General features: G+C 48.8%; 1 protein-coding gene across 4 annotated transcripts in view; it reads right to left on the bottom strand.

Annotated features, from left to right (window-relative positions):
• The window catches only part of Mapk9 (mitogen-activated protein kinase 9), a 44,006-nt gene extending 34,981 nt beyond the window's left edge, over positions 1 to 9,025 (bottom strand). For all 4 annotated transcript variants that reach the window (XM_036194811.1, XM_036194812.1, XM_036194815.1 and 1 more), the window contains exon 1: positions 8,782 to 9,025. The gene's annotated coding sequence lies outside the window, so the exon portion shown is untranslated. The remainder of the gene's footprint in view (positions 1 to 8,781) is intronic.
• Positions 9,026 to 13,663: the final 4,638 nt, after the last annotated feature.

Raw genomic sequence — 13,663 nt, 5'->3', positions numbered from 1 at the left:
CGATCTGCTGGGATGTAAAGGTGTGGCTATGAGATAGGAAAATCAGCTTGGCCAAGCTCTCAATTTAAGCAAGAGGCACATACCACCACCACCACCACCACCACCACCACCAACAACAACAACAACAACAACAACAACAACAACAAAAAGTTTCAGTGGTGAAAGGCCATCAGAAGAAGGAATTAAAACAAAATTTTTCTGACATTTATTTATGTATCTGGGTGCTTTGTCTGCATGCATGTATGTATGTGCCTGGACAGCTATGAGCTATCATGTGGGTGCTGGGAATGAAACCTGGGTCCTCTGGGAGAGCAGTCAGAGCTCCTAACTGTTGAGCACCTCTCTAGCCCTGAAAAGAAGGAATTCTGAGATGCAGAAAGGCCACATTTTTAAAGGACTGTACTATAATAAACTATCCTGGGGCAGGGGTGCAGCTCAGTAGCATGCACAAGGCTGTGAGTTCACCTGAAACTCCAGGGACTCACCTCTGGAGAAACGAATGTACACATTATTACCAGCGTGGTAAGAGCACTGGGTCACTAACGTGTCTCACCCACTTCCTTCTTGTGGGGCCAGCGTATGTCTAGCAGTCTCAGGTACAGAGGGAGCATTAGTTCAGAACAGCTGATTCTAAAGTCCCTGGAGACAGCAAGTACCAGTCATCTAAGTGCATGGACTCAGGCTATCATGATGGACCTCAAAGTGAGGTCATGGGCCCAAGTCACAGGCTGTTAGGAGGATCAGAGACACTGGTATGAGGTATGCACCTCAGCGATGGACCTGTTTTATGAAGGTGGAGCCAGAGCTTGCCTTCATTCCCTGCACCCCAAACGCAGCTATAGCGCATGGTAGTAAAACAATTATCTACACTCTAAGTAAATTTATAAAAATACAGTGGCTTCAGAAAGCAGTGTTCTTGTGGTTTGCGCAGCCGGCTGATTCCCAGTTTGGCTGGAGTGTGAAATGTCCTGCAGAGCCTTGTGTTTAAACACTTGGTCCTCAGAAGGTGGTGCTGTTTCGGGGAGTTGTAGAACCTTTAGTAGGTGCAGCTTGGTTGGACAAAGAGGGCTGCTAGAGGACAGCACGGAGGGTAACAGTCTCACTGTTTCCAGCACAAATTGCTCCCTGGTCTGGGGAGGCTGAGGAATCCCAGCAGCAGGCTCCCACCACTGTGTACTCCATCAGGGTGGGCTGTCCCTTGGAAGCCATGAGCCAAAATAACTCCTTTCTCCCCTAAGCTGCTGTCATGCATTCCATCACAGTGACTAAAAACGGGAAAAACGTGACTGATATGCTCACCCTGGGAAAGGCTGGATGATGTTAACTGAAAAATAAGTGAGTTATGGTTTTGGCCTTTTAACTGAAGATGCCAACAACAAAGTCATGAACAATTTTTTTCTACAGCTCCACCAAACCCCTGCCTTTCTGGTCCACCATCTGACATTTAATGGCTACTTGGTGAGTTTTCTGTAAGGAAAACTCTTCTCGACACAGTGATGCCTAGAATTTCCCTTGAACCTGGAAATAAGTTCCTAAAGGCTGAAACAAAGGCTCAAGGGCAAACGAGCAATGGAAGCCACATGCTAGAAACAGCTGAGCTGCCCACCAGCCGAATCACTGAGTGACCTTGTGGAGCAAAGCCATCCCTATTGCTGGACCACCTGCCCCTGCCGTGCCTGGCACAAATCTCAATCTTCTCTGGCAACTCTCTTTCTTCAGCTGCTCACATCCCACAGCTGGACTAGTATAATTCAAGGCTAACTTCCTTGAACTTGGGGACTAGAGCTAATCAGTCTAGGCTCAGGAATTATTAATATAATTTCACCCCAAGATTTAAACTCATTCTAAAATTAAGATAAAGTACTCTTGTTAGCTAAGGAAAAAAATCATCTAGGAACAAACCTTTCAAAGCCACTCCTTTTATATTTGGGCTGCATGAGAAGAAGACAAAGACCACCCCCTACACACACACACACGTAAGACATCCTGGGAAAACATGTAAGTTAAGCACGAATGGATCTATTCAGTTAGAATGACATTTTAACTAAAAGGTCCATAAAATGGGACTCAGGAAAACCATTTTGCAAGCTGGGAAAATAAGCATTCCTCAAGCAACCACATTAGCCACACAACCAAACCTGGATGTACTGCCTCTGCCATGCCTGCCACCAGAATGGGTCCAACAGTCTCCATCCATGCCACGTCTACAGTCTTGGCAGCTCGCTGAGCTGGGGCTATAAAGGCTTTTATAGGTCTATCTTTTCCCCCAGGCCATGAACTTCTTCTCAGAAAGTAGGGAGGTACGAGCTGGGCAGGTAACTCAATGGTAGAGTGCTTGGCTGGCATAAGGCCCTGGATTCATTCCCAAGTGGGGTTGGGTAACAGCACAGACTGTCTTGAAGGAAGGCTCCATAGAGGCAAGACCTATCCTCAAGTCTGTTCACAAAACTGTGGACCTATGAATATTGGTGAGTAGTGTAAGGTGGCAAATCATACAAGTAATAGCTAATGATGTGCATGCATGTGAATCTTAACCCAGCAACTGTAAGTCTAAAAATGCACAGGGTGAGTATGTGTTCAATACTCAAAGATATCTGTCCAAGAACAGAGCACATCTAACCAGAAAGACTATGAACAACTCAAAACATAAAGTACAATGAAGGCATTAAGCAGAATTCAGGGACTGTGTGTACTGGCTTGTAAAGATATCTAAGATACACAAAGGAAATAAAGCAAGTTGAATTAGAGTTCATGTAATGCCAATCTGTATGCACTGAGTATTAACACACAACACATACATACATGTGAGCACAGCGTGTGTGTGCGCGCTTGCTCTCTCTCTCTCTCTCTCTCTCCCCCCAGACTGTACACCAGCAAGAACAGAGAAATAAAAGGGACATGAGAAATGTTCCCATTAGAACTTTCTGTTCTGTTTTAACCATATAGGTTTGTATTTAAAAAAACTAATCAAAAATTTAAAGTGAAACGACCTTGTGATGGCTGCAGGGAGGGTGTATTGGAGACAGATGACACTGGAGTGGGGGAACAGCTCAGGCTCTGAGAGACACATTTACAAATTCTTTCAAGCAACGTGTGAGGGAGGGGTGGGTGCCCTGCCATCCTGACAGCAGAGAAAGCTGAGGTTTCTGGACAGTGTGGCCCAGAACTGAACTGAGGTGTGTCTGACCACAGCACGCTCCTTCCTCCTAGCACACCAGTCTCTAATTAATCATCTCTAGTTAATGTAGGACAGAAAGCCATGAATCCAAGGCTGGGCAGCACAGCCAGAGCAACGTGGGCTTCCCTCTTTTCTCTGAAGAAGACTGAGTGATTCATACTCAATTAACCCTTTAATTACATCGAAGTTTCTGAATGCCCAGGACTTGCACTATTTAAATGGCCCCACTGCTATGGCTAAAAGCATTCTTAAGTCACCCTGTTTCAAAACACACTCTTTACATTTTTCTTATAAAGCTCTTCACTGAGCCAGGTGGTGGTGGTGCACGCCTGTCATCCCAGCACTCGGGAGGCAGAGGCAGGCGGATCTCTGTGAGTTCTCTCCATTGCCAATTTCCTGACCTGATGCTGCACTGTAGTTAGGCACACACACAACCATTTCATTCCGAAGAACCCCACAGCCTTGCAGGGCCTCCCTTCTGAATGTCTGTCCTTGTGTCACAGTATATACTCAATACAGGACATGGCGCTCACCTCACCACCTAAGGACTCTGGCAGGTTTCTTCTTGCCAGCCCTGTTTTCAGGTACCAGGCCCCCTTAGCTGAACTATCTGCCCACATGAGAACTGGCCAGAGATACTCAGAGCAGCTTTGTCACAGATCAAAACTAGAAACAGAGCAAATATCCATGGCTGCATAGCTAGACTATGGAATACTAACCAGCACTGCAAAGAGCCACCCTGCTGACTGGGTAGATCTCAAATGTATTACACAGCTGGTCTCCATATTCATGGATTCTGAACTTTTAAATTCAACCAACCACAGGTAGAAAAGATATGGTAAAAATCAACTGTACAGTTAGGTAGAACAAGACATTCAATGAGCCACTGCATAGTAGTGTAACTACAAATCACATTAATATACTGCACACTTCACACAGCTAAAAGAGATTTTATGACATGAAATGATAGATGCTCAATGATCTAGATGTGATTTGACCTAATTTAAACACTACATGTATCAAAACATCACATAGCGCCCCATTAACAGGCATAATTTTTATGTTTTCATGTATCAATTAAAATTATCATAAATTAAGTGACATTTGAGGGAAATTATATCTGTATTGAATGTATACAGCACATTTTTCTTGTCATTTCCCTCAAGTCATATAATACAATTACTTCACAGTATTTGCTTTGTATTATAAACACTCTAGAGATGGTGGAAGACATGGGAGAATATGCACTAATACCACACCATTTTATGACTTGAACACCCATAGACTGTGGCATCCTGAGGATGCTGGGAGACAGTTGTACTTACTGAAGTAAGTGACCCTTGAAAGGTCACTTTATAAGCCCATAAGGATTCTTTAAATGACAAAACTGTGGACATATAAAACAGATCTCAGTTGCCAGGGGTTATGCTTGGTGGGGGCTGGTGAGTGAGGCAGCCACACAGGGACTACACAGGAGACCTTGGGGATGCTAAAAAGTTTCTGTATCCTGTGGTGGCAATGGTGTTTCAGGAACCTGCACGTGATAAAATGACACTGAACTACACACACACACACTGGAGCAATGCCACCTTCCTGTTATGGTACTATACTGGAGTTATGTATCAATCAATGGAGAAAACTGGGTGAAAGGTAGGTGGGATTTTGCAGCTTCTTGTAGATCCATAATTGTTTCAAGAGAGAGACTGTTGGAAACATACAGCAATCCCACTCTTCTGTCTGAATTCGTTTGATAGTGACTTTGAAAGCTTGATTCAAATCCTTAGCATAAGAGCAGACTGCAAGCCCTCTGGCCTGTTCTTGGACACCAGACACACCAGGTGGCTGCACACCTGCAGGCCTCTGCCCAGCAGCTCCATCCACCTAAGCTGACTTCTCTGTCCCTTCAAGCTCCTCTGGCCAGCGCTCACCCTCCTTCAAAACCTAGTTCAAGCACTGCTTCTCGGCAAGGCTTCCTACTCAGCCTTCCCCATTAAACGGCACCAAAGGCTCCTCTCATTTCGTGTGAAAAGCCCGTCAGTTCTACTCCAAGACCCTCAGTGGTGCAGGCTGTACTGGCTACTTCTGAACCCTGGTCCTTATACAGCTCAAGCAATACCAATCCAAAGCAAAGCTAAGTACAAGGATAAATGTGGGAAGGCAGTGTGGAACAGGTTAAGGTCTGGTCTCAAGTCAGTCTCACAGTGGGCCAGTCACTCATCCAGGGCCATGCAACTACCATCATCTATAAAACACAGATGAGCACAGAACCTCAGGACACCTCTCAATGTGAGTTCAGCTAACCTGAGAAGGCACTGTGACCTGAGTCCACCCTCAATCTGAGTGAGTGTCATCTAGATTCAACTGCTACTTCTCAGGAAATATAACACTATGTTATACCACAGAGATGGCATCAATGAACTCCAACCATGGAGGTGCTCCAGAATCACCAGCTGCCTCCACAAGTAAACTACAGGGAAAACAAGAGAAGCAGGGGACAGTCACAAACCGAAGGAACTGCGCTGATGTGCCGGCTTCTGCCTGTAATTCTAGCACACACAGAGCTGAGACAGGAAGACAGCCATGGATTTAAGGCCAGCCTGGGCTACATGGTGAATCTGAGGTCACCCTGGGCTACAATGTGAGATCATGTCTGAAAGAAGAAAATAATAATAATTAACACCAAAAACCAAAAGCCAACAGAGAAACAGAGAGAATCAAAAAGACATCAACCAGTAGTCACAACATAACCTTGGTTCTCCTTTCGAATGATTAGAGAAACTATAGAATACATGAGCTAACTTGAATACTGAATTCTACACCTTGAATATTTATTCAACAACTGGAATGAAATACAGGAGACAAATTGAATATTGATCACTGGATGCTATGAAAGAATTATTGTTTTTAAAGGGTAAGCGAGCCCCTGTCTTTTAGAGACATGGACTGAGAAGTTCACAGTGATATTTAGGCCCTGATTTAGAATCTGTTCCTTACACTTTGAGGAGAGTTTATGCACTTCGAGATCCAGGATGAAACAAGACTGCCAGAGTTCAAACCTGTAGATGTTGATACTAAGCTGTTTACTCCTGAACAAATTTGAAAGTCCCCATTGTAAACAATTAAAATAACAGATTACTGTGGAAATCAATTCACAGGGAGGTCAAGTACAAATCATTGAGAATTTTTAAAAATAAAGTTACCACCTTCCTAGCCAGGTGTGAAAGCTAACTCCATAATTAGACAAAAATAGCAGCCCTACTGACAAATCAAGGGTTTCCTTTAACAATCTGATTTTTGTTTTATATTATAATAATTTTTTAAAAATTGGTTCACTCATAAGTAATTGCTTTTTGGTATTTTTCTTTATGCAGAATGTTAAGATTTTTTTTTTCATTTGAAACTGACATATTCAAGTATACCCTTGACCGTTCATTTAAGGGATGGAGCAAAGCCACTTTCATCTGCTAACAAGTTATTATAAAGTCCTGGCACCTTGCAAATTAAAAATCTCAGGAAAACCAAAGCTCTCTGGAGATTATGCCCCCCCCCCAAAGACAATTATTTTTATCCATGCAAGACTCTTATGAAAGGGAGGGGAAAACGTTTATAGATTGGCTATTGTTCTTCCAGAACAAACTGAAAACCAAACACAAACAGAGCTGAGAACTGTAGATTTGGGGGTGATCTGGGTTCAGGTTCTCACCAGCTGCTTGTGCTGAAGCACTGGGAACCTCTGTTTCTTCTTCCTCTCTGAAACCTGCTTTCATAGCTGCCGTTCAGAGTGCCAGCCACACTCAAATGAGTACCTGGCTAGTATCTGGGAGAACAGGGCCTAGCTCTTCTGGCCTCAGGCTACTGCTCCTGCTCCTCACAGCTTCTCCCTCCCACACAGCCTGCTCAGGAGGTTAACAGTGCGGCATGAGGTCCGCATTTGGCGTGGCACCAAATACTTAGTTTTAATTAGCTTTTGCCAACATTGAAAAATCAGAGTCTAGATACAAACTTGGAATCCTAGCTTTCACAAAAATTGCTGAGAGTTCTGGATTTCGAGGGGGGGTCTCTACCACTCCACAACCCCACACTTGCGTTGGAGGGTGAAGTTCCTTGCTGATCTTGCCCTTTCATTTTCTGTACCTGTCCCTGCTCAAGGCTCACCAGCACCCCTGCTCCATGTCCTTCATTTCTAGGGCACAGACCCTTCACTACAGCTGGTGACATATCCTGTCCTAGAACTGTGTGCAAGCCAGCCTGCTCTGAGGCTCCCGGGCTCTCTGGGGGAAGGTACCCTGTTGCTATCTCTTTTGTGTCCCTAGAGCCCGGGAGAAAGCATGACCTAGATAATGCAGAATTCAGTAGATAACTCCTGCATGTGTGGGAGGAGGCTCGGGCAAAACTCTTCCCAAAATATTAAAATGTTTATCATAAATTGCTCTAACGGCTACTAGACAGAGATTAAAAAAAGACACACATTAAAAATTTTCACCAAACGGGAATAAGAGTCTGTTTGCTTACAAGTTTCACAAGTTAAAAGTCATCAATACAAACGGACCAAGGGGAGACAACAGGTAGACAGGGACGACGGTCTTGCGGCTCAGTCACTGAGCTGACACTACTGAAGAGTCTACCCGCCAACTACCCGGCTTCGCAATGCTACAGAAAATGAACAGGGCAATAAATCAGACAGCATCAAACCACAGTAGGTGCTAGGAGGAAAATCAAAGAGACGGATCAACTGGAATGACTAAGCCAGGGAAAAGGGTGGTCAAGGCAGGCCTCACCAAAAACAAGCCGCTGAACCACAGGAGGGAGCTTGATGAGAGGAACAACTGAGGGGGGACAAAAAAGGCCACGGACAACTCCTAACGTGGAAAATTGGAAGTGCAAAGGTCCTGATAACGATTTTGGCACGTCCAAGGCAGGTGGGGAGAGCGGGACACGAGAGAAGAGCTGTGCTTCGGCCTTTGGGAGGGAAGGGGAGGGGAGGGAGTGGCAGGCGGGTGGGCAGGGCCCACTCCGGCTTTGCTGCGCGCTGAAGATGAATGACAAGGCACTGGGGGAGGGGGGAGCGGAGGAGCGAGAAGTGGTGGTGGTGGGTGGGGGGGACTCGAAGCGGATGAGGGAGCGTTCCCACGACACTCAGACCAGCACTCCAGAGAGCACTCACCCACCCAGGTGCCCACATAGGTGCGCCCTAGGTTTCTGCCCTAGCGCTTTGAGACAGTCACACTGCCTGGTAACAGCCCCGACCCAACCCGAGACACTCTAGCACTTCTCCAAGGGGAAAACAGAGGGCCGGTAAGGGGTAGAGTCGCCGCCAAGGTCGCGGGGAGCAGAGCTCGCGCTCCAGGGCGAGCCGCGAGGTGCAGCTGCGTGCCTCACAGCTGGAGGGAAGGCGCCCACAGACCCCTACGGGCCGGTCTACTGGGGCCCGGCCAGACAGCCAGCGGGTCCGCAGCCCGGGGCTGCAGACACCAGGCAGGAGTGGACGACTGCCGCACCGTGGATAGCCGGGCGGTACTGAGCAGCCCACGCCCCGCGCCCCGCAACCCAGGCCCTGCGCGGCCCGAGCAGCCCCGCCGGGCCTAGCCGCCCGCCGGGCTCACCTCGGCTCCGCGCCGCCGCGCCGGAGGCAGAGGGAGGGCGCGCAGGCGGCGATGCGTTCTGACGGTCCCCGGCTCCGCGGCCCGGACCCGGCCGCCCCGCCCCGCTCTGCTCCCGCCCCGTCGCCGCCGCAGTGGGTGTGAGGGGCGCGGGGCGCTGCGACCCTTCCGGTCCGGTTCCCTTCTGCTCCGCTGCTGCCGCCGCCACCGCCGCCGCCGCCGCCGCCGCGGCGCTCGGCCTGACGGATTCTCAGACCAGCCAATCAGAGCAAGGAGAGCCTGGCAGGCGGGGCCAATCGCGACAGGGAGGCGGGCCGAGGCTGGGCAGTAACGGGCGTGGCTGTAGGCTTGGTGTGGGCGGGGCCAGTGGAAGGCTCAGGGTAGTCGAGTGCGGAGTGGCGCCCCCTAGGCTGCTCGCGGGCCTGGCAGTCTGCTTGCTGCAAGCTTGCCTGCTAGTGTGTGCAGCAGGCTGGGGGAGCTAAGGCTGTCTTCTGAGCGCTCCCTCCAGGGCCAGTGGATCCGCATGCGCCAGAAAGAGTGGACCAAGGGGAATGGGAGCCGGGGAGGAGCGAGGCGTGTCTTTGCTACCATGTAAGAGCGGTAGTTAGGCCTCGGTGGCCGCAGGTGACAGTTGCGAGGCGGCCTGGAAAAAGACGGGAACCGGCCGGGTTAGACAGGAACCCCGGGGCAGGATCAAGGCTTTGGCATCCAGAAACCTGGAGTATAACGGCACCGGAGGAGGGAGGAGGGCGCGGAGCTTAGGATCTGTTGCTTGCTAAGGCTGGTGCGCTGCCTGCGCATGCCGCGCTGAATGGGCTCCTAATGGGGTGCGGCCACATGTCCAGAGAGTGGGGGTTGGGGAGACAGTGACCATGACCCTGGTGAATCAGTAATGGGGTATGGCCCAGAGAGGAACTCTTGCAACTGACAAACTTCTGCTTCGGTATAGAGGGGCCAGGAGGGCATTCAACGCCGCCGAATGGCTTCTAAACAGAGGTCTTTGACAAGGCTGCTTTCGTCACCTCTCCTGCAGCCCTCGGCCTCTCAGATAGGTTCCAGCAGGTCTGAGGTTGTAGAAGATGTTTGGAGAGCACAGAGTTTTAGGTGCTGACCATTCTATGTTTCGATAGAAGGCTGCAAGTGAGACAGGAAGGTTGGGCCCTTTGGGGGAAGGCTCAGAGAGCTATAAACAGGATAGGCTGAGGGCTGGCCTTTAAGGGATTGAAAAAGGGAGACAGTAGTTGAAAAGTGGTGACTACAGTGGTAGAGCTGTAGTCACAGGATGCCAAGGAGTAGCCAAGGAACAGTACCCTGCATATAGAAGGTCAAGGGGCCAGGAGGCCCCGAGGATCTGGGCAGAATTTGAAGAGAGCTGCAACCCTGTGACTCGGGTTTCAAGTACCGAGCCAGGGCAGTGGAGGCCTTGGCCTCGGAGGGGCGGTGGGATAGAGAAAGGGACCCAGTCACCCATGCTGTCCCTATCTTTTTCTGCTTTTCTGTTGCTGTGACAACAAAAGCACCTTGGGTAGGAAAGGGTTTATTTGTCTTACAACTCTCAGCTCATACTCCATCACTGAAGGAAGGAACTCTAGGCAGGAACCTGCAGGCAGGAACCTGCAGACAGGAACCTGCAGGCAGGAACTGAAACAGAGGCTATGGACGAACACCACTTACTGGCTTGCTCAGGCTCCTTTCTTATACAATCCCAATCACCTGATTAGGGATGGCTAGGGCCCCCTACATCATTCATTAATGAAGAAAATGCTCCCACAGATTTGTCTGAAGGCCAATCTTACAGAGGCATTTTCTCACTTAAGATTCTCTCTTCCCATTTATGACTAGGTCATGTTGACAAAACCCAACGCCAGCACAGGCCTCCTTTGGCCACCCCCATCTTGGTCACCAGAGGGAGCATGGTTTATTCCTGCTTAAAATTCCCCTACCTCCTGAGTGTGCTGCACAGAGAAAGGTTCATTTTGTGGGCTTCTGCCCACACCTGTCCTCACCTCAGCTTTACCTGGCATCTGCTTTAGGACCACCAAAGAAAACAGCCAATAATGTTGGCATTAGTAAAAGCCAGTGCCGCCTGGCTGCCATAGTTGCGGTGTCAGTGAAGAACACTGACCAGTTCCCTTTGATTAGAATGGCCCTCCAGGTCCCAGACATCCAAGACTTGTTTTATAACACCACCTCAATGCCAAGCAAGTAACCAAAAATCATCATGCCTTCGTTTACCCACTGAGTTTTCCATAAGGATTCTGTTCATTCTGCAGACACCACTCTTTGTCCTGACTTACAGAATAATGGTAGACATAACATGCAGAGCTGAGGGGACATGACAGGGTGGGGGTGGGATGATGCTGGTCCGTGCTTTGAATGAGTGCCAAGAATCCCGGTCAAGGTTCACAGTGAAAAGATCCTGCCGAAAGTGTGATGTGAGCTCCATATGTGGCTAGTGACACCTGGTGACCCTGGCCAGGCAGGGAGACACAGTGCACTGAGGACTCTCGGCAGAAGGGAGACCTTACTGGGGCTGCAAAGACAAAGGACAGTGCTGGGACTGGGACGTAGAAACACATTTGGGCCACATGCTCAGGAAGGAGAGGGACATGTGTGCTGTGTCCAGGAGCCACGGCCACCTGCGCTGGCAGGAGAGGGAGGGGAGAGGGTTGGAATAGTACCATCCTGGGGATGGCCTGCTTCCCTGACCAGTGGCACATGGGCTGCCCTCAGCTTGCTGCTATGCTTTGTTTAGCCAAAGGGGTTTGGATAGGTGGTCATTTTTTGTTGGTTGGTTTGTTTTTTGACATAATTGCATCACCTAAAAATTGAGAGGATTTCCAAAACAAAAACAACAACAACAAAAAAAGGCAAAACTCCATTGTTGAGTTCTCCTAATGAAGGGCAGTGGTCATGAGGAACTGGGGGGAAGCCTCCCTTCAGGTGAGGCTCCAGCTTTCCTCCACCCTATTCTTCCTGCGGCCCCCACTTCTCAGCAGCTTCACCCTTACCTGGTGGCCTTTGCAGCGTGGTAGGGTGGAAACCTGTCTGAAGAGGTAAAGAGGTAAAGGTTGAGAGTGTTAAGCAAGGAGTTAAGCGGTGTGCTTCAATGTGTGTTTTAGAAAGATCACTAGAACGTGTAAGATCTGAAGAATGATGATGGGCTTAAGGCCACAAGTCTAGTTGAAGAGCTAGGACAAAGGTCATTTTGAGAAACTGAAGCCCGGGCTGGGGCCAGGGTAGCAGGTACCAAGAGGAAGGAACTGACTTGAAAACTGCTTCCGGACTTTAGGGAACTATAAACCAATCTGGACTAGTGCTCCAAAATTTAATATCAGGTGTTGGTGGTGACATGAAGCAGTTGGAATACTCGTGCCCTGGTGGGAAGGCAAAAATAATACAACATTTTGCAAAGCAGTAGAGCCGTTTTGGATAAATCTGAAAATACACCGAACATGTCATCCAGAGATCCCACTGCTCCCCCTCTTTGGCTTCTTTTCTCTCTTCTGCCATGCCTCTTGGCTCTACCCACTCCTTGATGCTATGGCTTCCTTCCCTGTCCCACACTGATCCCTTTGCTGGGAAGGAAAGAGCACAGAGGGCCTGCGTCCTGGGCTGGGGGTGCTGGAATGACAAGGATTTGTCCGGAGGCCAGCTTCCCATGCAACCTCTGGACTGAGAGATGTCCTCGGCCTGAGTTCCAGTCTAACTCTGTGTATCAGCAATACTCCCGAGGGCAAGGGGTTAGCTCCTCCAAGGGTAATGCTGGGGGAAATAGTAAAGATGGTGACTGTAGCCTTTTGGGGACACAGAGAGGACAAAGGCCTGAGAATGCTGCTTCTCCTGCTGGCTTCCTGTCTCCCTCTCCTCCCTTCCTACTCCTCTCAAACATTTCTTCTCTTCTCCCCAACTGTTACCAGTGCTGACAAACCTAACCAAAGACTGTTTCAACTCTGTTTTGTAGGGGGGAGGGTGTGATGGTGATCTGCGCATAAACCAATGGGGACAAGTATTATCTGTGTGTGTGTGTGTGTGTGTGTGTGTGTGTGTGTGTGAGAGAGAGAGAGAGAGAGAGAGAGAGAGAGAGAGAGGTTTGTTTAGGTGTGTGGTTGGAAGTACAGAGTCGAGAGGCTTTATCTGGTTATGGCTTTCTTGTTGGCAAAGTCTCCAGGTAATTCAAGGTACCATATTGTATGAGACAGAGACAGTATACTTGTATATGTGTGTCTATCTGGTCTTTTTCCTCATAAAACCACCAGAAGTCTGTTCTAATCTGAATGACCTTATCCAATCCTAATCATTTCCCTAAGGCCTCTCCTCTAAATAGCATAATTGAAATAACTTTCCACCTCTTCATACCTCACAGAAGCCCTGGGGGCCACTCACATCCCTTCAGAACCACAGCAGGACGTGTATTGGGATGCTCTTGTGCTGTGCACTGTGGTGAAAGCTAGGGTAGAGTCTGCCTCAGCAACATCTGCTAAGGAGCCAGAGCTGGAGAAGCCAGGGTGGGGTCACTCTTTCACATCCTGCTCTTCTCTGGGGCAGTATCTTTCTCTTGCTGTGGAATGCCTGCCACCTGCGTTCCATTCTGCTCCCCCACCATTCAAGAGCAAGAACCTTCTGTCTTGAAAAACTCAAAGTAAAAGACTCAGTGAACCTCTTCTTGTAGCTGCTACACATGTGCCAATCAGGGTCAGACACAGGTGTGGTGATATATTGTGTACCCTAATAAACTTGCCTGAGGATCAGAGGACAGAGCCAGCCACTAGATTAGACATAGAGGTCAGACAGGGGTGGCACACACCCTTAATCCTATCACTCGGGAGGTATAGATCCATCTGGATCTCTGTGAGTTCACGACCACACTGGAAACAGAACCAGG

Source organism: Onychomys torridus, chromosome 8 (assembly GCF_903995425.1).
Source record: "Onychomys torridus chromosome 8, mOncTor1.1, whole genome shotgun sequence".
NCBI classification, from domain to species: Eukaryota; Metazoa; Chordata; class Mammalia; order Rodentia; family Cricetidae; genus Onychomys; species Onychomys torridus.
The sequence above is the reverse complement of the archived record's forward strand: the minus strand, read 5'-3'. Positions and strand labels throughout refer to the sequence as shown.